This window comes from Pleurodeles waltl, chromosome 4_2 (genome assembly GCF_031143425.1).
Source record: "Pleurodeles waltl isolate 20211129_DDA chromosome 4_2, aPleWal1.hap1.20221129, whole genome shotgun sequence".
Classification (NCBI taxonomy): domain Eukaryota; kingdom Metazoa; phylum Chordata; class Amphibia; order Caudata; family Salamandridae; genus Pleurodeles; species Pleurodeles waltl.
Window position 1 is genome coordinate 359,574,521 of NC_090443.1, and position 27,348 is coordinate 359,601,868.

The following is a 27,348-nucleotide window of genomic DNA, read 5'->3' on the forward strand; positions in this document are numbered from 1 at the left end:
AATGCTGCAGTTCAGACTGGAGCTTTTTCTCATCATCTGGAGTCAAGCCACAAGGATCCACACCCCGACAGGTCAGCCCTATCCATCTTCAAAAAGATGATGTTCAGACGTTTGTTTTGGCAGCCATGCATATTCCAAGCCAGGCATTAGCATGAAAGCAAGATCACAGCTTTTAGGCAGATGAAGTGCTTTGCAAGAAATACATTTTACTATGTCAGGCTGTCACAATCATACAGAAAATAACCTAAGATATTTTGTGTTATGAAATTAAATGCTCCCCAGACACATTGTGGGGGTCATTCTGACCTCGGCGGTAAAAGGCTCTTACCGCCGGTCAGAAGACCGCCATTCTACCGCCGCGGCCGCGGTATACCGCCACGGTCATTCTGACCCACAACTGCCAAACCGCCAAAAACCCGACATCCACGGAAGGCCGCCTCATCAGCGGTCAGCGATAAACTGGAGATGACCAAACCTCCACCGTCACGCCAACACAAACACGCCCATGCCATTACGACCGACGAATCCACGCGGCGGTCTTTCAACCGTGGTATTCCATTGGCGGTACACACCGCCGCGCTCAAAATACACACACCCATACAAAACACAGCCACATTGGACAATTCAAAATACACACACCTGAGACACATACACACACCACTCCCACACACCCATCACCATATAAAACACACACCCACATCACCCACAAACCCCCACAAATCGAAATTCTGAGACAAGGCGCAATACACAGAGAGAGAGCACAGGGAACGCAAACCACAACACACACAGGAACCCAACATCATCACCCACACCACATCCACGCACACATCACCACACACCACCACTCACATCACCACAAACACCACCCCACACCTCATCCACATCACCCCATGGCACCCCAAAGACACCCCAGGTTCTCGGACCAAGAACTCAGGGTCATGGTGGAGGAAATAATTAGGGTAGAGCCCCAGCTCTTCGGCACACAGGTGCAGCACACCACAATAGCCAGGAAGGCGGAGCTATGGCAAAGGATCGTCGACAGGGTCAACGCTGTGGGACAGCATCCCAGAAACCGGGAAGACATCCGAAAGCGCTGGAACGACCTACGGGGGAAGGTGCGGTCGATGGTGTCAAGACACAACATCGCTGTGCAGAAGACTGGCGGCGGACCCCCACCCACTCCACCCGAATTCACAGCATGGGAGCAAGAGGTCTTGAACATCCTGCATCCTGAGGGTCTTGCTGGAGTAGGCGGAGGAATGGACTCTGGTAAGTCTAATCTCAACTACTTCACCCCCCCCAACCACCAGCATGCCAACCCACACCCCCACCCTCACCCCCAACCCCCCAGCACACATCCTCCCTGCCAATGTCTCACCAGCACAACCCACCCAACACAACACCAATCCCTGAATGCCAACACAAACCATGGACACCCATCACCTAAGCATGACCACTGCACATACCCATCCCCCCCCACAAACCACCCTCACAACTCCTCCCACAAGGGAATGCCAGCACTGGGGGACAAGAGCACCCAAAAATCGCACGCCATGGCACACACAGAAGCAATAACCATACTCTTTTACCCCTGCAGGGCCCGAACGCCAACACACCGGCCAGGAGGGTCCAGATTTGTCCATCCCGCCCCCAGAACAGGCCCCCAGTGATGACAGCAGCTCTGTCAACCTAGAACCTGATGACCAGCCCGGACCATCGGGGACCTGTGGACAGTCGGTTCCCCACACACAGACACAGGCCACAGCAGACCCAACCCCCTCTGGGAATACCAGCACAGCTCCCACCCAGCGGGCCCATGCCTCTGTCTCCAGGACGCGTCAATCAGCGGTGTGTCCGCCACTACAGGGCACCCAGGCTGACCCACCACCCCAACAACAACAGGGACCTGGGGGCAGTGGTAGTGGGCACACCATCCAGGGGACAGAGGCCCGGGGAAACAGGGGAACTGGGAGGGCTGCTGTGCGAGAGGGGGTGGACAGGCCCAGGGAACCCACTCTCCAAGAGGCCCTCACCACCATCATGGGAGCATACCACCACTCCCAGGAGACGATGGTGACGGTACTGGCCAGGTTCCAGGAGATCCAGGCACAGCAGGAGGAACGGTACATGGGGTTCAGAGACGAACTCAGGAACATCGGTTCCGCAATGGGGACCATCGTCCTGGCCCTCAACCAGATAGTCTCCACATTGCGGGACCATGTGGCACCCCAAAGGGCCCCTGTCACTAGCCCGGAGCACGAACAGCCTACCACCTCCGCCGGCGCTAGTGGACAGGAGGCCCCCACACAACGACAGGCCACCAGAACCCCACCTCCTGCTGAAGATCAACCACCCCGCAAGCGGAATCTGAGATCACACAAGAAGACAGAGTAGGATGCCAAGACCCCCGCCAGCATGATACCCCCTGATGTCATCCCACTGTCCCACATTGTCACCCTGTCAAACCTTAAACAGCCCCTGCTCCATCCTTCCACAGGCATATGGACTATGCACCTGTGAGACTGAGAACTGGACTCTGCCATGGACATTACTCCACCCCCACCCATCACCGTTTTACTATCATGGACCTATATGCAGCACTTAAAATAAATCACCATTTGCACTTCAAAAATCAGGAGTCTGCTTGTATTCTTAACAAATGTATTACACATAACGGTGCAATAATGTTCAGTTACATTGTGATGACAACATACCAATGTCAATAAGCATTAGTCCATGGGCAAACAAAGCAGAAGTCACGCTGTGGGTCATACAGCTCTGAAAAGGGAAGGGAAAGTCAAAAATCAGTTAAAAGGAACTGGGGGGAAACACAGAAAGTAGAGATGCAGGAGGCCAGAAGTAAATGTAAAATGGCGTGGGTGATTCTTACCTGTGTGCTACTGAAAATACTGTTGTATAACTGTGTCCCTGTTGTCCGTGTCGTCCCCGTCGTCTTCCTCCTCTTCACTCTCCACAGGCTCCACAGCTGCTACAACACCACCATCTGGAACATCCTCCTGCAGGAAAGGCACCTGGCGTCGCAATGCAAGATTGTGAAGCATACAGCAGGCCACGATGATATGACACACTTTCTTTGGTGAGTACATTAGGGATCCACCTGTCATATGCAGGCACCTAAACCTGGCCTTCAGGACCCCGAAGGTCCGTTCTATAATCCTCCTAGTTCGCCCATGTGCCTCATTGTACCGTTCCTCTGCCCTGGTCCGGGGATTCCTCACTGGGGTCAATAGCCAAGGCAGGTTGGGGTAACCAGAGTCACCTATTAGCCACACACAGTGTCTCTGTAGCTGTTCCATCACATAAGGGATGCTGCTATTTCGCATGACATATGCGTCATGCACTGACCCAGGGAACTTGGCATTTAGATGGGAGATGTACTGGTCAGCCAAACAGACCACCTGGACATTCATCGAATGGTCATTTTTTCTATTTCTGTACACCTGCTCATTGTCTTTTGGGGGTACTAAAGCCACATGGGTCCCATCAATGGCACCAATGATGTTGGGGATATGTCCAAGGGCATAGAAATCACCCTTCACAGTGGCCAAATCACCCTCCTCAGGGAAAACAATGTAGCTCTGCATGTATTTCATCAGGGCAGACAACACTCTGGACAAAACCTTAGAAAACATAGGCTGAGACATCCCTGATGACATGGCCACTGTTGGCTGAAAAGACCCACTTGCCAAAAAATGGAGTACTGACAGAAGCTGCACCAGAGGGGGAATTCCTGTGGGTTGGCGGATGGGGGACATCAGGTCTGGCTCCAGCTGGGCACACAGTTCATGTATAGTGGCTCGGTCAAGTCGGTATCGAAGTATAATATGTCGTTCTTCCATTGTCGACAGGTCCACCAGCGGTCGGTACACGGGAGGATTCATCCTTCTCCTCGCAAGTCCCAGCGGACGGTGCCTAGGAAGGACAACATGGAGTACAGAGTCAAGCAACCCACAGGTACGTTGACCCAGCTTGCACAGTACACGAATCTCTATGCATTGAAAGGCTTGTATGAGTGGCAAAGCAAGGCCTAGGCCTGTGTGACGCAGTAGTGATTAAGCCATGTGGGCCCTTGTAATGGCGGCTGCCTGACCTGAGAAGTGTGACAGTGGGTTGTGAGGTCAACGCGCTGGCGTGGCACACCGTGGCGGTAGGCGGGCGAAGACCGCGGTGCGAAGGCGCATTGGTTAACATTGCACCCTATGGGTCTCAGGAGCCAATGACGATGTGCGCCGGCGGTCGTGGTATGCACTGCGGCGGTACGCACCGCCGCGGGCGTGACCGCCATTTTCTATCTGCTTAATCACTCGAGACCTGATCATCCACAGGAGAGGACCTATACTGCAAGTGCTGCTGTGAACTCGGTCTGGAAGAGACAATGGCTGCTGCGACTGGGGAAAGGGCCCCTGCCTGCACTTCAGAAGAGTTGGAGAAACTTGTGGATGGGGTCCTGCCCCAGTATGCGCTACTCTACGGTCCTCCAGACCAACAGGTTAGTACACTGGGTGCACGTTGAATGGGCTATGCCTGGGTTGTGTATGGTGGATGTAAGATGGTGGGGTGGGGAGCGAATGAGGAGTGCAAGGCACGACAGATGAGAGCATGTGCCACATGGCAGGGTTGGGGGGGGGGGCAATCACATCTAACATGCAGAAAAATGTTGAAATTTCCTTTCCCACCCTGTACATGTCAAATAGGTCAGCGCCCATCAGAAAGTCGACATTTGGCGTGCCATCGCCAAGGAAGTCCGGGCCCTGGGGGTCCACAACAGACGGGGCACCCACTGCCGAAAGCGGTGGGAGGACATCCGCCGCGGGACCAGGAAGACCGCTGAGTCACTGCTGGGGATGGCCTCCCAACGTAGGAGGGGTGCCAGTCGTACCTTGACCCCCCTGATGTCCCGGATCCTGGCGGTGGCCTACCCCGATTTGGATGGGCGCGTGAGGACATCACAGCAGACACAAGGGGGTGAGTACCAGCACATTCTGCTATCTTTACGCGCAGTGGAGGTGTCTGGGTGGGGGAGGAGGGCTGTGGGTGACATTAGGCCAGGGCGCTTTCTGTAGTGTAGTCCCCTCCTTTAGGCATGGCCCTGTGCCCCCGCCCCCCACCTCTGTAGGGTGCCAAGTACAGCAATCCATGGTCCAGCATCACCCATGTGTGCATTTGTTGTCCATAGACCTGTAGGCCTAGTCACAAGTACTGAGTAGTGTACCCCGATTGCGCGGCGTAGTGCTGGAGGATCCTGTGTCTGTCCTCTCCGACAACGGTGTTGACAATGCATGCACTCAACCTGTCTTTATTTCTCCCCCCACCCTTTTTCTTTATCTTCTTGTGCATGTGTGCATTAGCATCATCAGGCGGAGGAGAATTGGCATCGGAGCACGAGGGAGCTGCAACTCACAAGGCCCCGGTGGGCCATGCTACAGACACCGAGGTCACCAGTGATACGGAGGGCGAGGGGAGCTCCACAACGGGGACCCGTGGTGACACCAGCGACACTGACACGTCCTCGGAAGGGAGCTCCCTAGCGGTGGCGGCAACATCCGTGCCCCCGCCTCAACAGGTACAGCCGCCACCCAGCGCACCAGCTCCGCCCTCCCAGCAGCCCCTCAGCCTTCGCTCCGTGCCCGCTCGCCCAAGAAGGCGGGCATCTCCTTCGCCCCAGGCACCTCAGGCCCTGCCCCAGTTACCCCTGCTGCCCTCAGTGAGGAGGTCATTGACCTCCTACAGACCATCATTGTTGGGCAGTCTACCCTTTTGAATGCCATCCAGGGGGTAGAGAGGGAGGTGCATCGGAGCAATGCATACCTGGAGGGCATTCATTCGGGTCAGGCTGCCCATCAACGATCGTTCAATGCTTTGGCCTCAGCACTGACGGCAGCCATTGTCCCTGTTTACAGCCTCCCTCTTCTAACTGCCTCCACCGTCTCCCAGTCTCCTGTTCCTCAGCCTATCCCATCCACACCATCAGACCAGCCTGCACACACCTCAACACCCAAGGGCAGTTCATCCAGGCATAAGCACCACAGATCCCACAAGCATTCACCCAAGCAACATCCAGATGCAGCCATGGCAACAGTCACTACCACCTCTGTGTCCCCCTCCTCCTCGTCTCCCTCCTCCCTCCCTGTGACGTCTCCACTCACACCTGCATTCACACCACCATCAGCCAGTACTTCCATCACCACCACACCCTCCAGTACAGTCCGCACACGTGCAGTCACCAACCCCACTACCATTTACACGTCCCCTGTGTCCTCTCCCACTGTGTCTGTCACCCCCTCTTCCAAAACACACAAACGCAGGCAGCCACCCACACAACAGCCAACCACCACACGACAGCCTACGTCACAAGCACCTGCACCCATAGACAGCACACCTGACTCTCCTACAACCACATCCTCTCCCTCCACTCCCATACCCACTGCACCTACCCTTCCCATTGCTCCTAAAAAACTTTTCCTCTCCAAACTTGACCTCTTTGCACCACCTGACCCACCCCCTCCATCTGGTAAGAGTCCGAAGAGCACCTCAGCCACCACCAGCCCTGCATCAAGTCTGACCATTGTGCACGGGTTTTGGAGTCCACCCTTTCCCAGCACAGATACATCGGCCAGCAGCAAGGGGACAGCCAGTCCCCCCCCTGGAAAGAGAACCCGTAAAACCAAGGCCCGCCGTGAGAAGGCTGACACGGCTGCCCCCAAGGAGCAAAGTCGTGGCCCGTCACCTGCCACAACATCAAGGGGAGGCAAGGGCCAGAGAGCCTCATCGAAGGAGGGCAAGGGCAGCAGGGCGGAGAAGTCAGCCAGCAGGGGCGCGGACCAGGAGGGCCCCACAAGCCCCATCCCGGGTGTGACGGAGGACACCCACGGGCCCAGGACTCCGTCACAGGAGGGTCCAGCAACTGCACAGTCGGAGGGCGACTAAGCAGGGAGTCCTGGCCAGGTCTGGCTCCCTTGATAGACAAGAAAGGCACCGCTGAACAGGGCCCCGCCGTGAAGACAGGCACCGCTGAACAGGGCCCCGCCGTGAAGAAAGGCACCGCTGAACAGGGCCCCGCCGTGAAGACAGGCACCGCTGAACAGGGCCCCGCCGTGAAGAAAGGCACCGCTGAACAGGGCCCCGCCGTGAAGACAGGCACCACTGAACAGGGCCCCGCCGTGAAGACAGGCACCGCTGAACAGGGCCCCGCCGTGAAGACAGGCACCGCTGAACAGGGCCCCGCCGTGAAGAAAGGCACTGCTGAACAGGGCCCCGCCGTGAAGACAGGCACCGCTGAACAGGGCCCCGCCGTGAAGAAAGGCACCGCTGAACAGGGCCCCGCCGTGAAGAAAGGCACCGCTGAACAGGGCCCCGCCGTGAAGACAGGCAACGAAGAACAGGGCCCCGCCGTGAAGACAGGCACCGCTGAACAGGGCCCCGCCGTGAAGAAAGGCACCGCTGAACAGGGCCCCGCCGTGAAGACAGGCACCGCTGAACAGGGCCCCGCCGTGAAGACAGGCACCGCTGAACAGGGCCCCGCCGTGAAGAAAGGCACCGCTGAACAGGGCCCCGCCGTGAAGAAAGGCACCTCTGAACAGGGCCCCGCCGTGAAGAAAGGCACCGCTGAACAGGGCCCCGCCGTGAAGACAGGCACCGCTGAACAGGGCCCCGCCGTGAAGAAAGGCACTGCTGAACAGGGCCCCGCCGTGAAGAAAGGCACCGCTGAACAGGGCCCCGCCGTGAAGACAGGCACCGCTGAACAGGGCCCCGCCGTGAAGACAGGCACCGCTGAACAGGGCCCCGCCGTCTCAAGCACTGCTCCGTTGGGCCCTTCCTGTCAAGCAGCGCTCCGCTGGGCCCTTCCTGTCAAGCACCGCTCCGCTGGGCCCCGCCGTCTCAAGCACCGCTCCGCTGGGCCCCGCCGTCTCAAGCACTGCTCCGCTGGTCCCTTCCTGTCAAGCACCGCTCCGCTGGGCCCTTCCTGTCAAGCACCGCTCCGCTGGGCCCTGCCGTCTCAAGCACCGCTCCGCTGGGCCCCGCCGTCTCAAGCACCGCTCCGCTGGGCCCTTCCTGTCAAGCACCGCTCCGCTGGGCCCTTCCTGTCAAGCACCGCTCCGCTGGGCCCTTCCTGTCAAGCACCGCTCCGCTGGGCCCCGCCGTCTCAAGCACCGCTCCGCTGGGCCCCGCCGTTTCAAGCACCGCTCCGCTGGGCCCTTCCTGTCAAGCACTGCTCCGCTGGGCCCGCCTTCTCAAGCACCGCTCCGCTGGGCCCCGCCGTCTCAAGCACCGCTCCGCTGGGCCCTTCCTGTCAAGCACCGCTCCGCTGGGCCCTTCCTGTCATGCACCGCTCCGCTGGGCCCCGCCGTCTCAAGCACCGCTCCGCTGGGCCCCGCCGTCTCAAGCACTGCTCCGCTGGGCCCCGCCCTCTCAAGCACCGCTCCGCTGGGTCCCGCCGTTTCAAGCACCACTCCGCTGGGCCCCGCCGTCTCAAGCACCGCTCCGCTGGGCCCTTCCTGTCAAGCACCGCTCCGCTGGGCCCTTCCTGTCAAGCACCGCTCCGCTGGGCCCCGCCGTCTCAAGCACCGCTCCGCTGGGCCCCGCCGTCTCAAGTACCGCTCCGCTGGGCCCCGCCGTCTCAAGCACCGCTCCGCTGGGCCCTTCCTGTCAAGCACCGCTCCGCTGGGCCCTTCCTGTCAAGCACCGCTCCGCTGGGCCCCGCCGTCTCAAGCACCGCTCCGCTGGGCCCTTCCTGTCAAGCACCGCTCCGCTGGGCCCTTCCTGTCAAGCACCGCTCCGCTGGGCCCTTCCTGTCAAGCTCCGCTGGCCCATTGACAGTGCCGGTTCTGTGTCGAGCTAGTGTTCACGCTGCACTCTGGGCACCCTGCCTCCTCCATGACCAGTGGAGTCTGTAATCCACCTGATGGACTGTGGCTTTGCACTCCCCAGGATGGCACAGTGGGCATGGTGGCCCCTTCGTGGTTCTGGCGTCGTGGACTCCTGTGGCTGAGGTGCCCCCCTTTCCCTTCCCCCTGAGGTGCCTGTAGTTTTGTCATCTGATGCCCCAGCAGTGTTCTCTCCAACGGACTCAGGTCTCCTGTGTGGGCTTTGCCCATGTGTTTGGTGGACATTGGCCCACGGACTGTGGATATTTGACACACTGAGCAGGACTTATTGACTATGTACATAGCTTTCGCACTGTTCATGATTTTTGCTTTGATATTTCATAACGATAATTTTCCATGACTTCAATGAACCTAATTTATACATAAATTTAAATTAACATTTTATTATGTCTTTGCATTTTTCAGGGGGTTTTGGGGGGTGTCACTCAGTTGTTGCTCTGCATTGGTATGTTGATAGTTGGGGGGGGAGGCGTATGTGTGTGCCCGTGACCTTTCGTCCTCCCCCCTCCCCTGTGTCGTAGGTGCAGTACTCACCGTTGTCTTCTGCGCCGGAGTTCGTACTCGTGGTAGATGAGCAGGTAGACAAGAGCTGGTAGGATGTTTAATTCGGGTTCCATGCTGTCCTCCGTCCTCGTGGAGTGTATAGAGGTGAGCGTTTTCCCGTTCGTAGTCTGTTTCCGCCGTGTTTTTATCGGCGGGGCTCCCGCCCCGGAAAAGGTGGCAGATTGGTGAGTTGTGATACTGTGGGCGGTACATTGTCTGCCGCCTGCCTGTTGGCGGTGACCGCCGTGCTGTTTGTCTGTCCCGCCGTGGCGGTCGGAGTGTTAAAGTGGCGGGCTGTGTTGGCGGTTCCCGCCAGGGTCAGAATTCCATTTTTTTGACCGCCTGCCTGTTGGCGGGTTGGCCGCCGCTTTATCACCGACCGCCAGGGTTGGAATGACCGCCTGTGACTTTATTTGGGACATCGAGGTGAAGGCAGTGCCAGCCGGGATGGAATTAGGGAGGAACCTGGGTGAAACAATGCTGTTGGATAGTGGAAGTAATTATGTGGGATAGTACCACTGCCCAAGGGTCTGGGGATGGATTACCATAATTGTTCTTTAAATTGGTAGGGATGGTGGAGAGGGTGAATATGCTTCCCTTGGGTGAAAAAAAGGTAATCGCTTACTGGGGAGAAAGAATAAGCATAAATTGCTGGAAAAATATACTTTACAAAATGTATCCAGTGTAGAAACGTCATAATAATCACATATTTAAGATTATTTCTCACCCCTCTGGTCTTTGCAGACTTTGCAGTCTGTGCTGTAAGTAAACCTTTTTATTGGTGTCCTGTCTGAAACATAATGTGGGTGCTAGGATTAGCAGTATATTCTTCTATTGCAGGTAATTTATTTTAAACCCCCTGACAAAGCGCTCTTTCAGCATCCGAAATGCAATGGGGAATAAGGAAAACTCGGATGTGATTTCCTAAAACAATATTTTCAAAAGCACTGATGAACAATTACATTGTGAATGAATTCATACATGGAAGTTACAAAAATACGGCACCTAACAAAAGACTTTTGTGATTGATGCATTTATGAACATGAATATGGGATAAGGAATTTGAATACAAAGGTCACATGACTATGGGATGCAGTGCGTCGAGAGGGGACACAAAGTATTGATGTGGATGTGCTATTGATATTGTAAGCCTTGCTCGATCATTCTCTCTCTGGTCAGTTTTTATTATAAGCTGATGTAGTGTGCGATCCAAACAGTAACCTGGTGTATTTGATTTAGAACTTTGGTTGACCAAGTGGTCATCGTTATTTAGTCATAGGCTATGGACGTGCAATGTGAATGAAGCAAAGGTCAGAACTGAGGGGATGGCTCGGGAGAAGAGGCATCCAAGACGTGCTTTGATCCACTCCAATGTGTTTTATTTCTATGCTCTGTGTTCAACACTGGGGTTATCCAATTGGGCTTGGCCACCAACACATTCTGGAACAATCAACTAAGGGCCTGATTTATAGTTTGGCAGATGGAGGTACTGCATCACAAATGTGACAGATATCCCGTCCACTGTATTACGATCCCCATATATCGTGTAGGAATCGTAATATGCGGACGAGATATCCTTCACGTTTGTGATGGAGTAACCCATCTGCCAAACTCTCAATCAGGCCCTAAATCTCCTTAACCCCTCAGGTGACACCAATTCTTAATACCACCTCAATTACTCACTGTTTCTCACCATGAACTGTTCTGTCAACAATCAAGCACACACATTCAGACAATTCCCTGACCCTTCTCTGCGTGACATTAGAAGGTGAGCAGCAAACCTCTGCTCAGCATAGCATTAAAGGCAGATGTATCAAGACTCTGTTCTAACGCAGTCACACAGAGTGATGTGCAGAAAGTCTTGACAGCGTATTTACTTTCCAGTGCAAAACCTTTCTGGAGCTTGAAAGGTGCTCTTTTTTCAATGCAAATTATGCTTTGTGATGCTTTATGCCACTTTGCATCAAGTGGTTTTACATGAGTGGTGTATGAACACTGCAGAGCAAGCACCCATATTTTTGGCACAAAGATCTATCTACTAAAGTTGTCTGACTTGGCTTTCTCCTCTATGAGACAGGCACAAACTTGGAGAAATATATTTATTTCTCCTAACAATTCACACATTGCATTTGTGCTGCACTGTACAGCACACATCCAATGTGTGAAATGCATTAACAATGTCTAGGTATGGGATTTTGTACTGGAAGGTCATGCTTTCAGTACACAATATATCTTAGACATCACACAAACATCTGTGTACCATGGTGCAAAGGTGTATGTCTGGCACTTGGCAGCGTGTTTGTTCAATGGCACATGGGAAGAGAGCGGTTGCAGGCCATATATTTAGTAAATATGGCTCTGCACTGCTGTCACCCCTTGAGCAATGCAGTGAAGCTACTTTGGTTGTTGTGCTGGAATGTGCTATATTTTCGTAAATCTACCCCTAAATCTTTATATTCTGGTCCCGCCACAACTATTAGAAAGCATGGTCCATGAAGGGACACCTTCCTGCACATAAACAATCTTCCCCTCAATGCAGTCAGCCTTGCACTACGGTGCAAGCAGCTTAATTCAGCGCCGGCGCAGGGGGAAATGCAGTGGTGCGCCATATTCCTGTAAATACGGTGCATCCCTGCATTTCAAAATTGGCGCAGCGTGGCGCTATTATTTTTGGCGCAGCACTGCACTGTGCCACTTTGGCATAAATCAGGGCCTTTGTTTTATTACAAAATATCACCAACAAAAATATTGGTAGGAAAAATATTGTCAAAAAATATCTAGGGCACAGATATCAACTTTTCATACTTTGCATGGAAAGTCAGATATATTGACAACAAAACTATTGAAGACCAAAAAATTGTAAAAAGAATAGGTAATTATTTTGTAACTATGATACTCTATATTAACTTTAAAATGTATATTAACTTTAAAAATGATATATTTTAAAATATATACTTATAAAAAATTTAAAAATCTATAACTTATCAACAAAATACTTCTGCTTTAAAATACTTACTAAAGAATAAACATAATATTTAAAAAATACAATTATTACAATAAACAAAAGCAAGCATGGTGGGGTCAAATTCACTATTCCAACCCCAATCTGAAGAAACTCTAGTGAAAATGTTGGACTTTAGAGAGGTAAGATTTACTATTCCCATTCAAGCATAAACAACAGTAGGTAAAGTGTTGGACTTTAGAGGGGTTAGATTTACTATTTCCCCTCTGATGTAAGCAACACTAGGAAATGTTGTGGACTGTGGAGGGGTTGGATTTACTAATATCACTTCAACATAAGTAACAGAAGGGAAACTGTTGGACTCTGGATGGGTCAGATTTACTATTCCCACCCTAACAGAAGCAACAGTAGGGAAAGTGATGGGGCCAGAACTACTGTTCCCACTCCAGGAAAAGCAACTATAGGAAAAGTATTGAATTTTCAAAGGCTGAGCTTTAATTTTCTCTATCCTAAAGTGACACAAAAATATATACACAAAATAAATAAACATACAAGATATTCACATAAACATAATACAAATATATTCATATTATGTAATTTATATAAATGATTAAAAACTAAGAACACAAAATTAACATGTAACATTATATAACAAAGTATTATAAAATTTTTAAAAAGTGATTTAAAATACTTTCTACCACCCTACTACCCTAAAATTCCAGAACCACAAAAACAAAATAACTCCCATATTTATACTTGCTTTGCGCTGAATTAGCGTCATTTTTTTAACTCAAAATTTGGTGCAAAGTTAACTCTAAATGTATACTTTTGTAAAATTTTGGAATTAATGTTATTTTTTGCTTGCAGGAAACTACCTTGCGTCAATGAAATGCAAGGTAGGCGTTCCCGTACAAAAAATGATGATATGGTCTTAGCGTCATATTTATCCCCCATACGTCCCCTGGGCATGGCCAGTGGGGTGGTGGGCATGACTCCTGTCTTTAATAAGACAGGAGTCATGTCCATGGGGGTTTTACGTCAAAAAATGACGCTAGTCTGGTTAGAGGCATTATTTATGCCTCTGCCCATACTAGCGTCATCCTTTGACGCACAACCTCCTGTTCCCTTACGCCTCCCCCACCTGACTAGTGTCCTTTTTTATGATGCTAGCTGGGCCTTACCGCTGGCTACTGTCGTTCCATAAATATGATGCCCCAGCAGCGTCTTGAAATAGCGCTAACCTGCGGTATACTTTTTCATGCAAAACTGAGTTAGCTCAGTTTTGCATGAAAAACTATAAATGTGCCCCTAAATTGTTTAACAGATTCACAAAATTTTTGAAACAATAATTTTAAGAAGTAACAACAGACTTCTATCTACTTTACTATACACTGGCAGGTGTCTTTCCTTAGACCACACCTCAGCAATATGGTATCCCTGTCCAAAGCATTTCTACGTTACTCCTCAATCTCATAACCACCAGCAGACTGTCTCAAGCCTCTGAAACATTCATTATCTCTGTCCTCCTTCATAGTTTCATCCTCACCCACTGAATAAGGTGACAAACACTCAGCTCTTTAACTTTACCAGAGTAATTTATTCCCCTTTGAAATGGTGCTCATGAAATTGTCAAAGTAATGAAAGGCTTTATTGGTACCATTTCCAATATCTAGAAAAAACATTTTGTGTTAACAACTGCATCTGTGATTCATGACCTGAAAATATGTTAGTCATATTGCTCTACAGGAACAATTTAAAATTGTCTGCTTAACCGAGGACAGGACAATGGGATGATTTAGAGTTTGGGGGCTGAGGTTTTACTTTGTCAGGGTGACAGAGTAAAGTACTTAGTCGCCCTTACTTAGTCCTTATCTGCCAAATGTTGCAATGTCTGCTGGCCCACTGTTAGAAATTGGGTCTCTAGTTGGCAGTGGCTTGCACCCTTTCCAAGTAGGGACCCTCACTCCAGTCAGGGTAAGGGAGTCACACAGCTAAGATAACCCCTGCTCACCCCTTGGAAGATTGGCTCAAGGAGTCAGGCTTATCTCAGAGTCAATGAGTAAAGTATTTGTACACAACCACACATACAGTAAAACAGTGAAAACACCACAAAAGTACGACACCAGTTTAGGAAAATAGCCAATATTTATCAGAGTAAAACAAGATAAAAATGGCAAAATTCCAAAATACACAAGTAAAAATACAAATTTTCAAAGATCTAGGGACTCATTAAATGGCTGGTGGGCCTCCTGGCGGCCCATCAGCCCCATAGAGAGAAGACCACCATAGTACCGGAGGTCTTCTCTCCTGGCCAATTAAGACCTTCATACTGGATTGACGGTACCAAGGTTCTCACTGGTCAGACCAGTGGGAATGGTGCAGCAGCATTGTTCCCAGCTCATAATAGAGTCGGCAGCAATGCTGCCACACACACGGTGCACTAGCAACCTTGAAATGTGCATGGTCTGTACAGCAGACAGTGTGTATTTCAAGGACGCTAGACAGCGAGCCCCCTGCAATGCCCATGCCCATGCCAGAGGCCTGCCAGAGGCATGGGCAGGGCAGGGATCCCGCCTGTGACCCCCTGCACTTGTTCTCTACCAGCCTTTTCATAGTGGGGAAACCGCCATAAAAAGGCTGGCAGAAAACAAGGTTGTAATCAGCCAGGCTGTGCTAAGTTCAGCACTGCCCTGGCTGACTACAAATAAGACTGCCGTCAACTCATCAGGAACAATGTTCCTGGCAGGGAAGGCGGTCCCCTGATGGGTCCGCCTGCCAGGATTGTAGTTGAGCAGATGGACTGCCCGGAGTGCAGTGGTCCGACTGTCAATGTGAATGTGGCAGTCCTTGGACAGCCACACTCCTAATGAGGCCCTAAATCTTAGCAAAGTGCTTAGAAATACAATAGCTCCATCTGGGGCTATCACAACGTCTTGGCAGAGTCATTACCAATAGTCTGACGCAACGTGGGAGGGAGTGTGGGCCAGTCACTGAGTTGCACGGACCCCAGGTACATTACCTTGGAAAACAATGAGGAAGCAAAGACGTTGCACGGAGTTGGGGAGGTGAGATGTCACTGGAGGCAGTATGGCGTCAGTTCCTTGCTGCTACCGGGAAGGTGACACATTGGTTCCTTACAGCTAGGCAGGAGAGGTTATACATTTATTCCTTACAGATGCAGGGGTGGTGTTGTAGTGTCTCTGGTGAGGTATCGGTTCCTTATGACAAGGTGGGGGGTCAATGAGTCCAGCAGGTCAAAATGTGAGGCATTGACTTTGCGGTGTGGCGATCACACCACAGGGTCACAGATGCTGCGGCGGAGTCGGGTGTCACAGACATTGGTCATATGGGGAAAACGGCTTTAACGCCAATTCCTGAACAACGAAGTCCTGGTTAACGAAAGCAGAACAACGCTTTCGATAACCACGACTTTGCTGTTTTGTGCCTTAACCACGCATGTGCTGAACAACGCACATGCGTGGTTAAGACACAAACAAGGGAGTCGGCTGAGGAGGACGAGGCAACGACTTAGGTAAGTGGGGTGGGGTGGGGGGTCGGGGTTTTAGTTTTAGGGGCGGGGGTGGGGGGTCGTGGTATTTTCAGTTTTAGGGGCGGGTGGGGGGGTCGGGGTTTTAGGTTTAGGGCCGGGGGTGGGGGGTCGGGGTATTATCTGTTTTAGGGGCGGGGCAGGGGTGGGGGGTCGGGGTTTTAGGTTTAGGGCCGGGGTGGGGGGGTTGGGGTATTTTCCATTTTAGGGGTGGGGGCAGGGGTGGGGGGTTGGGGTATTTTCTGTTTTAGGGATGTGGCAGGGTGGGGGGTCGGGGCTTTAGTTTTAGGTGCGGGGTCGGGGTATTTTCTGTTTTAGGGGTGGGGTGGGGGGTCGGGGCTTTAGTTTTAGGGGCGGGGTGGGGGGTCAGGGTATTTTCCGTTTTAGGGGTGGGGGCAGGGGGTGGGGTGTCGGGGTTTTAGGTTTAGGGCCGGGGGTCGGGTATTTTCTGTTTTAGGGGCAGGGGGCGGGGGTGGGGGGGTTGGGGTTTTAGGTTTAGGGCCGGGAGTGGGGGGTCGGGTTTTTTTCTGTTTTTGGGGACAGGGGGCGGGGTGGGGGGTCGGGGCTTTAGTTTTACGGGCGGGGGTGGGGGTTGGGGTATTTTCTGTTTTAGGGGCGGGGTAAGGTGGGGGTGGGGGGTCGGCTTTAGTTTTAGGGTTGAGGGTGGGGGGTCAGGGTATTTTCCGTTTTAGGGGCGGGGTGGAGGGTTGGGTTTTAGTTTTAGGGGCGGGGTATTTTCTGTTTTAGGGGTGGGGTGGGGGCTTGGGGGGTTTAGGTTTAGGGGCAGGGTGGGGAGCTTGGAGTAGTTTTAGGGGTGGGGGTTGGGGTACTTTAGGTTTCAGGGATGGGGTAGGGGTTGGGGTTGTTTTAGGTTTTGGGGGTAGGATGGGGGTCAGTTTTAGGGGTGGGGGGTTGGGGTTTTAGGTTTTAGGGGTGGGTTAGGGGTCGGGTAATTTTAGGGGCGGGGTGGGGGTTGGTGGGGTTTAGGTTTTGGGGCAGGGTGGGGGGCTCAGAGTAGTTTTAGGGGTGGGGGTTGGGGTACTTTAGGTTTCAGGGATGGGGTGGGGTTGTGGTTGTTTTAGGTTTTGGGGGTAGGGTGAGGGTCAGTTTTTGGGGCGGGTGGGGGGTTGGGGTTTTAGGGGTGGGCTGGGGGGTCAGGTAATTTTAGGGGCGGGGTGGGGGTTGGGGGGTTTAGGTTTAGGCACCGGGTGGGGGGCTCGGAGTAGTTTTAGGGGTGAGGGTTGGGGTACTTTAGGTTTCAGGGATGGGGTGGGGGTTGGGGTTGTTTTAGGTTTTGGAGGTAGGGTGGGGGTCACAGTACTTTTAGGGAGGAGGTGGGGGGTTGAGGTAGTTTTAGGGGCAAGGGTGGGGGGTTGGTGTGGTTTTAAGGGGGATGTGGGGGGGTCGCGGTAATCTTTAGGTGTGGGGTTGGGGGGACCAGGGGGGACGCATGCAGGGAAAATGGATGCCTATCACTAATGCCTTTACCAGGAATGCTTTTACAACGAAAAATCGTTGTTAAGGCATTCGTGGTAAAGGCATTAGTGGTAACAACGAGGTCATTGTTCTGACCTCGTTGTTCAGGCATTCGTTGTTCTGGCAGGCGTCGTTCCGACATACATTCGTCATATGGCACTCGGGACTTGCGCTGTGGCTGGAGTTCAGAGGTACTGCGGTGGCTTTGGGCTTGTGTTGCAGGTCATGGTTGTTGCACTTAGCGGGGACCATGCTTCCGGTACAGGCAGCAGCATGGAGTTGGACAGTGGCACTGTTTATAAAGTCACTCTGGAGTAGATGAACTTAGTTTCCTCTTAGTTGCACCAGAGCTCACTTCCAAGGGCCCAGAAATTGGATTTGGCACCACTTGGAAAGCCAGGACTCTCAGCAACAGAGCCCAGGTGCTGGCAGGTGAAGTCTTTGATGGCCCTGAGACTTCTTAACAGAAGGCAAGCTCAGTTCAAGCCCTTGGAGAACCCTGGAATGCAGGATGTAGAAAGCAAAGTGCAGTCATTTTTACTCCCAGGACCGAAGCAGCTAACTGCAGGGCAGTACAAAAAACAATAGGCAGAGTGGCTGTCCCTCCTACCTCATCCAGCTCTTCTTCCGGGCAGAATGTCCTTAGGCCACAAGAGCTCTTACTATGTGGTGTCAGAGGTCCAGTACTAATACCAATCTCTGCCTCTCAAGTAGGCAAACTTCAGAGAACGCTCTGTAGTGCACAAGATCCTGCCTTTCCCTGCCCTGGCCTTATACACACTCCAAGGGGTTGGAGACTGCTTTATGTGAGGACAGGCACAGCCCTATGCAGGCGCAGGTGTCACCTCTTCCCACCACTCTGGCTCAGGAAGACCCATAAGCCTGATGGTGAGCCATCATGATATACAGGTCACACCTCAGCTCCTTTATGTGAATATCTAGAGTGAATGAACAAATAGCCCAACAGCCCTCCTGACCCAGACGTGTATTTAGCAGACAGGCAGAGGCACAGAATGGTTAAGGAAGAAAATGCCCACTTTCTAAAAGTGGCATTTTCAAACTCACAATTCAAAAACCAACTTCACCAAAAGATGTATTTTTAAATTGTGAGTTCAGAGACCCCAGACACCACATCTCTGTCTACTCCCAATGAGAAATTACACTTACAAGATATTTCAAGGCAATCCCCATGTTACCCAATGGGACTGTTAGTCCTTGCGATAGTGATGAATTAATTTAGCAGCATTTCACTATCAGAACATGTAAAACACATCAGTACATGTCTTACCTGTTTAAATACACTGCACCCTGCCAATGGGGCTGACTTGAGCCTACCTCAGGGGTGCCTTACTTGTAGCAAAAGGGAAAGTTTTGGCCTGGCAAGTGGGTTCACTTGCCACGTCGAAATGGCAGTTTAAAACTACAAAAACAGACACTGCAGTGGCAGGTCTGAGACATGTTTACAGGACTACTCTTGTGGGTGGCACAATCAGTGCTACAGGCCCACTTGTAGCATTTTATTTGCAGGCCCTGGGCACACATAGTGCACTTCACTAGGGGTTTACTTGTAAATCAAATATGCCAATCATGGAGAAACCAATCACCAACACAATTTAGATAGGGAGCACTTGCACTTTAACACTGCTCAGCAGTGGTAAAGAGCCCAGAGTCATAAAAAGGCAGGAGAAACTAAATTCAGCACATGATCACAAACAGGAGGTAAGAAGCCAAAAGACAGGGGAAACCATGCCAAGAGCTTGTAGGTCCAACAAACACCAACCACAGCATGTAAGTTTGATAGAGAGCTCTTTCGACATGAAGAATCCGCATCGCAAACATACAATTATTTTCTTTATTTTCCATAACAAAGAAACAAAGAAAGTGGGATTGGGTTTTGGAAAATCAAAAAGCAATGCCTCCATTGCCATGAGTGTTTTCTTGCATGAAGAAGAGGGCATTTTTCAGGTTTTCACTGCCCCTTTACCTGGTGGTGAAAGACAGTGAAAACTGGCCATGTGTTTGCCCATTCTAAATTGGGTGGAAGGACATATGGCCAAACCTTTGACAGGTCTTACTACATTGAACCATCAAAGGTTTATGTCAGTGGTGGAGATGGAGTAGCCTCCACCATCGACATAATGAAGGTCCACCCAGCTCTAAATAAAGTTGAAGGACTTTCAGTTTAGTGGAGAGGGTACTCGGTCACAGCTGCAGTAGACTCTCTGCCAAACTCCAAATTGGGCCAAAAATCTCTGATTGATCATTAAGGATCAAATTCCTAAAGGTAAAGAACACAAGTATTACAGTTAACTCATCATCACCCTTGCCCCTATAAGAGTATGGCTTCCACAGCGTAGATCAGACAGCCATCATGGCCTATATAAGACCTAATATTAAATGAATGCCATGAGAAAGTTAACTCAAACTTATCCTTTATAGATTTAAAGCTTGACTTCTTCCAACCCTTTTGTGCTGGAAAAACCTGGTGGGAAATTTAAATGCTATTAGCATAGCCCAAAAACAACATATGCTGATTGCCATCTTTATGACTTGACTCCATTTTGATAGGGTGTTAGTTAGGACTGTCTCTTCAATGACCGCTATGGTTGCTAGAACCTCCTCCCAAAAGCTGGCTAAGCGAGGTAGAACCACAAAATGGGGAAGATGGTCCCTGTTTATCTGCACCACCTCCAACAATCCACAGGTCTGTTATTGTCCGTTAGGTGAAGTCTGGCCAGTGTATGTGACCATCTATAGATAAGCTTATATAGGATTCCACTCCCTTAAGCATGCAAGCTGAAACTGGTTGTGCATGTATGTATCATGTCTGATGACTAATCATTTAACGCAATGCTTAGGTCCTCTTCAATCAATCAATCAATTTTGTAGAGCGCGCTACTCACCCGTGAGGGTCTCAAGACCCTGGGGGAGGGGAAACAGGAGGGTGGGCAGGGAGGGTCACTGATCGAACAAACATGTCTTGAGGTTCTTTCTGAAGACCAGTAGGTCTTTGGTTTTGCGAAGGTCGGTGGGGAGGGAGTTCCAGGTTTTGGGGGCAAGGTAGGAGAAAGCCCTGGCTCTTGTGGTGTTGCGTTGGATGCAGGGGACTGTGGCTAGGGCGAGGTCGGCTGATCGGAGGTTGCGTGTGGGAGTGTGGAAGTTAACTCTTTCATTGAGGTAGGTTGGGCCGGTGTTGTGGAGGGATTTGTGTGTGTGGATGAGGATCTTGAATGTGATTCTTTTGTCTATGGGGAGCCAGTGAAGGGATTTGAGGTGTGGTGAGATTCGTTTGTGGCGGGGGAGGCCAAGGACGAGGCGTGCAGCTGTGTTCTGGATTCTTTGGAGTTTGCGTTTGAGTTTGAGTGTGGTGCCAGCGTAGAGGGCGTTACCATAGTCCAGTCTGCTGCTGATGAGTACGTGGGTGACTGTCTTTCTGGTTTCTGTGGGAATCCATTTGAAGGATTTTTTTAGAGTGCGGAGTGTGTGGAAGCAGGAGGAGGTTAGTGCATTGATTTGCTGTGTCATGGAGAGGGAGGGGTCGAGGATGATGCCGAGGTTGCGTGCATGGGTTGCGGGGGTGGGTCCGGGGCCTAGGGCTGTGGGCCACCAGGAGTCGTCCCATGTGGTTTTGTTGGGGCCGAAGATTATGATCTCGGTTTTGTTTGAGTTGAGCTTGAGGTGGTTAGTGGTCATCCAGTTGGCAGTGTCGAGGAGAGCGGCGTGTAGGTTGGTTTTGGCGGTAGTGGGGTTGTGGGTGAGGGAGAGGATGAGTTGGGTGTCATCTGCATAGGAGAGGATAGTGATTCCGTGTGCTCGGAGGATGTTGGCTAGGGGGATCATGTAGATGTTGAAGAGTGTGGGGCTGAGGGAGGACCCTTGGGGGACTCCGCAGGTGATCTTGGTAGTGTTGGAGTGGAAGGGCGGAAGGCGGACTCTCTGGGTCCGGTCAGTGAGGAAGGAGGTGAGCCAGTCTAAGGCTTTGTGGCGAATTCCTATGTTGTGGAGGCGTGTGCGGAGTGTGTGGTGGCAGACGATGTCAAAGGCTGCGGAGAGGTCTAGGAGGATGAGTGCCTCTTCCCAACTTCTCTTATAAGTAGGATGTGCATGTGGGATGTGAAGAAGCAAAGCGGAGTATATAAGTGAAATTAAGAGTTGGGAGGGAGGAAGACCCTGTAGGAACTTCTCCATGTATGTGAGGGGCCTTGTGGCCACTGCCTTTACGGGAGGGTGAAGGGCCCAGTGTCTGATCTGTAGGAGTGGTACTTTTTTTGTTCATGAATATGGTATGTGTGGTTGATGTCCACAAAGGGGCAAATTAATGCTTTGTGGAATAAGTCTCGGAGCCAGAAGCAGCCCTTTTTGATCCAAGTCTGGAATCTAGACCTCTCTACCCCCTAGAAGACATCTCGATTCCTGTGTTATGGGGTCTTGGGGGAAAAGAAACAAATGGTTCCTTTATATCAGGAAAGGTAATCCCATGCTTCGAGGACGATTTAGTGACTGGAAAAATATACAAATTGTAACACCTCTGGTTCTTAGAGGGCCACAGGATCTCTGTGAGAGGCCTGGTGTTCATTTTCTGGTCAATGAAACACCATTACTTACCTGTTTCATCTTGAAGCCACTCCACCACATAGCGTACCTAGTTCGCTAGGCAACAGAGATGGCTATTCTGTACTGCCAGGCCCCTGTGCTTCTAGTGTTGCATACTAGTGTGGTATTGGAGCTGGGGCTTCCTCCCTGACAAAAAAAAGGATTTGCAAATGTCCGTTAGAGGTACAGGGGGAGAGTCTGGAACATGTATAGAATGTTAGGGAAGGTGTACATTTTGAAAGATGGTATTCTCCAAACCCATGAAAGTGCACAGAGGCACCAGGAGGCAGTCACAGCCTTGAGGGAGCATACCAGATGCTTAAAAATGCTGCATGCACAGGTATGAAGATCTAGTGTCAGAGTCACTTTCAAGTACGGGAGGGATTAAAGTGTCCATGGATAGGGGGTCTCCAAGTGTAGCTTATGTAGTAGGGCTTTCTTCCCTGAGACCACCAACGCCATTGATTCTCCTGAATTGATCCTGAGGACCACAGTCACCCCACAATCTTCCAATAGTATCTGAAGATTTACATTGAGTGTACTGGGTTGGTCATTGTGAGCAGAATGCTATCTGCAAAGGCCAAGACCTTGAACATGTCCTGATGGAGTAGTACAAATCCCTTTGTACTCTCAGATCTTCTGAAGAAAGGGCTCTAAATATAGTGCAAAAAGCATGGAGGAGCGGGGGAGCCCTGTCACATGCCTATTTGAATCTGGATTTTCTCAGACTTGGAAGTATTCAAACTGACTCTGGCTCAGGGTGAGGTTTAAAGGTCCTCAATCCATCCATGAAACCAGGATCCAAAGCCAGCCTCCTCCAGGGTGTCCTTCAGCATGGATTAGTCGACTTGGTCGAAGGCTTTCTACTCTTCACGAGAAAGCAGGATTGCCTCTTTGTGATGCTTCCATTAACTATTCATAAGTTTGAGAGACTGTTTGGTGCTATCATTAGTGGCCCTGGATGGAATGAATCCTGTATAGTCAGTGTGGATCAACTTGGGGAGATGCACTTTGAAGCAGGTCGCTGCAATTTTAGCCATGATCTTCGTATCTATATTCAGGAGGGAGGTAGGGCAGTACAATTAACACAAGGTTGGATCCTTATTTGGTTTAGCAATGAGCAAAATTGTGGCTTCTTTCATCACTGATGTCAACCCACAGGTCCAGGACATACTATTAAAGACCTCAGTCAACAAGAGGGGCACTAGGTGCCCACAGTGTTTGTAGAATGTGGCTGTGAAGCCATATGGTCCCGGGTCCATCCCCAAACATAGATGTTTAATGGCCCCATGACCTTCGTCTTCATGACAGGTCCGTCTATGGCTTCTCTATTGGGCCAGGGAAGGCGCGGTAGAGATGGAGAGGCCTATTTATGATCTGGTTTGCTTTGCTCTTGCAAAAATCAACTTGGTGCAGTTACGACACAAACCTTACATGTGATCTATGAAGCCATGCAAGGCCACTTTGCGTGGTCCTGAGTGGCTCCATAAATCTGGAGTAAGGCAACATGCCACAAATCGATACATTGTCTTACTCTGCCCTGGGAAAGCATTCCATGGATGTTGTGTGGGTGTTCCCATTCAACTCCCATGGTTTTTTATGCTTTCCCAGATTTACCAGAAGCTGTAGACCAGGGAATGCACCAGAAACATTCACCTTCTAAGGTGTGGCCTAACGAGGAGAAATATCTTTCTTTCTCCTCATTCCTTCTGCAGCAAACAGAGAAAGAGGAATTGGCCTGTCAGGATTCTTTTTCTGTAGGAAGGTCTCCCTTCCTGCACAAAATCAATCCTGCATGCAACGCAGACACCCTTGCACCATGCTGTAAGGGTGCCTGCATTGTCTCTAGGCCACCAGGACAGAGGAAAAGGCAGGAATAAGCCACATTGCCTTAAATACAGCACATTCCTGCTCTTTCCCTGTAAAACAGTGCAGCTGAGCAAGGAGATTTGCTCCACTGCGAGACATTCTTGTAAATAGACAGTAGAGATTGTATGTAACAGCTTTGTGACTCTCTGAATGGTAGACTCTGTATAGAGTACTAAAGTATTTGTGGAAGACTTTGGTTTTCCCCTCCCCGGAGATGCAAAGGGACACTCCCATGTTTTTGACCTCCTGGATAAAGCCCTTGGAACTCTGGGTCCACAGTTTGTTGGCTAAAAGTGATCCGGCTTTATTGACCCTAGGTAAAATCGGGTACCAAAACACACCTGGATGTAGTTGGCTTTATCATATTCCAGAGTGTGGGTTTGTCCATGGAGAGCCATGAGGCTCTGCCTAGTTTCTTAGATGGATGGGATTTGTGGTGCTTTTCCACATATAGTAGGTCTTTCCGGAGTTGAAGCAATTCAATATCCATCTTGTATTTAAGGGGGCTGGCTTCCCTAATGAATATGTCCCACACCACTACCTTTAGAGCATCCCATACCACTCAAGGCCACACCTCTCCTGTATGTATGATTGAGTTGGAGATACTCCCAAAAAGTGGTTGTTAATTTGTGTTGGAACACAGGGCCTCTCAGCACGGAGTCATTCAGATGACAGGTGCCCGGCTAGTATGCTGGTGTCAGGCTAGACCTGCTTATTAGAATCCTGACCGGGCGCTGGTCTGAAATGCCCATCAGACCCTGAATGGCGTCCTGCAGCGTGGCAGAAGTCTTTGGTCTATGAGAAGGTAGTCAATTTTAGCATATGTTTTGTGGACTGCCAAAAAGTGGGAGAAGTCTGTCAGCAAGGAGTGGTGGTATTGTCAGGCATCAACCAAGCCCAGCTTATTCAGGATTGCCCTGCCCGCTGTTGATATGTTTGGTGTACTCACTCCCGCTGTTGGGACTTATCAAGGGTTGTGTGCATGATGCTGTTAAGGTCCCCTCCAAGTATTAGAGGCTTGTTTGTGACACTAGCAAACGTGTACAATGGGAAGTAAGAACGCCTTTTGACTTGTATTGGGGCAATAAATAATATCCAGTGCCCCAGCTGGCGGGTCATGGTTTGATTTTCTTGGAATTTCATAGAGTCTCTAATTAAAATGGCAAGCCCTGCTATCCTAGCGCAGAGAGGTATGTTGGTACACAATTCTGGTTAGTCCTATTAAAGGTTTCAAAATGTGTGTTTTTTGCCTATATTTGTTTCTTTCACTCCTCTTTAACCTATGCATCCATTGCATGTCATAGTACACAGAGGCCCACATCTACAAACGTTTCACCTAAGCAGAAGTTAAGAAGGTATGCTGCATTGCACAAGGGGGAAACACAGCACAAAGCCATATCTACAATGAGTGGCCGGCTGTGGCTGTCATGCCCTGCGCTGGTGCACGGCACACAGCCTCACACCATGGGTAAGAGGTGAGTGTGTGCTATCTAGCATAGGAATTGTACTCAAAGCAAACCCTTGCAGTACAAATTCAGAAGCCTGGCCAAACTCAGAATTCCACGCATTGGATGTGGGCTATGGACTTCAGCACACATGCAAAGTTGGTTATGTTTTTTGGGAGGAATAAACACATATCTCCTTGTTAATGCCTGATTCAAGTACATGTTAGTTTTTCATGCAAAGTCTGGTTTTGTTATCTTAGGACATTGGGCTTTGTGTCAAAAACATATAGGTTTGTGCATGGATCCACCTTAGAAACTGTTGGAAAATATCCTCTTTTTGGCATAGTTACCCCCATTTTCTGCCTGATGTCAGTGTGTTTGATTGTGTTCACTGGGACCCTGCTACCCAGGACCCCAGTGATTATGCTCTCTCTCCTCTAAATATTGTCACTGCATACTGGTAACCCAGTATTTCACCCACAATTGACATACCAGTGCCCCCTTATAAGTCCCTAGGATAAGGTACCTAGGTACCCAGGGCATTGGGGTTCCAGAGGATCCCTATTGGCTGCAGAATTTCTTTTACCACCCATAGGGAGCCTACGCAAAGGCTTCTGCAGGACTGCCAGTGCAGCCTGCGTGAAAAGGTGCATGCACCCTTTCACTGCCATTTACACTGCACCAGGCAACTTATAAGTCACACCTATATCAGGCCCTTCAGCCCGGAGGGCAGGGTGCAGAGTACTGTGTGTGAGGGCACCCCTGCACTAGCAGAGGTGCCCCTACGACCTCCAGGATCATTTTCCCAGACTTTGTGAGTGTGGGGATGTATTTTACACGTGTACTAGACATAGGTCACTACCTATGTCCAGCTACATATTGGTAACTCTGAACATGGGCATGTTTGGTATCAAACATGTTAGAATCATACCCCGATGCTTTTGCAAGCATCGGTTGTATGATTCCATGCACTCTGGGGGCTTCTTAGTGGACCCCAGTGTTGCCATTACAGCCTTCTGAGGTTTTCTGGGCAGCCTCAGCTGCTGCCACCTCTCAGACAGGTTTCTGCCCTCCTGTTGCTTGAGCAGCTCAAGGCAGAACAAAGGATTTCCTTTTGGAGAGGGGGTTACACCCTCTCCCTTTGGAAATAGGTGTTACGGGCTTGGGAGGGGTAGCCTCCCCAAGCCTCTGAAAATGCTTTGAAGAGCACAGATGGTGCCCTCCTTGCATAATCCAGTCTACACCGGTTCAGGGACCCCAGTCCCTGCTCTGACATGAAACTTGATAAAGGAAAGGTGAGTGACCACTCCCCTGTCCATCACCACCCTAGGGTTGGTGCTCAGAGCTCCTCCAGAGGATCCCTGGGTTTTGCCATCTTGGATTCCAGGTTGGCAGGGCACTCTGGGAGCATTGAGTGGCCAGTGCCAGCAGGTGATATCAGAGCCCTCCCCTGATAGGTGCTTACCTGTGTAGTTGACCAATCTCCCTTTCAGGGCTCTTTAGGGTCTCTCTCTTTGGTGATTCTTCAGATTCAGATTCCAAGACTCCAGCAGGTATCCTCTGCATCTTTTACTTCACCTTCTTACCAAAGAAACTGCATCTGGACTCTCCAGGAACTCTACAACTGCAACAAAGAAGCAAAGATGACTTCTGCAACATTGTATCTTCAGCTCCTGCCAGCAACTGCAACTGCTTCCTGGTCGTGCATCCTCAGAAGACAGTCTGTCTTCAGCCTGCACCAGAAGAACGGAGGAATCCCCCTTGGAGTGAAGGAGTCTGTCTTCAGCCTGCACCAGAAGAATGAAGGAATCTCCTTTGGAGTGAAGGAGTCACTCCCCTGCTTCATCAGGCACCTCTCTACAATGATGACTGGTGGTGTGGGACCCCTCTCCTGACAAGCTGCTTGGAACCTGCACCACGGGTGGTGGACTGAAGTGGTCCAGACATCCAATTGTCCAACTTTGGTGTAGGTAAGAGCTTCCCTCCCCATTTAAGACAGTACCCCAG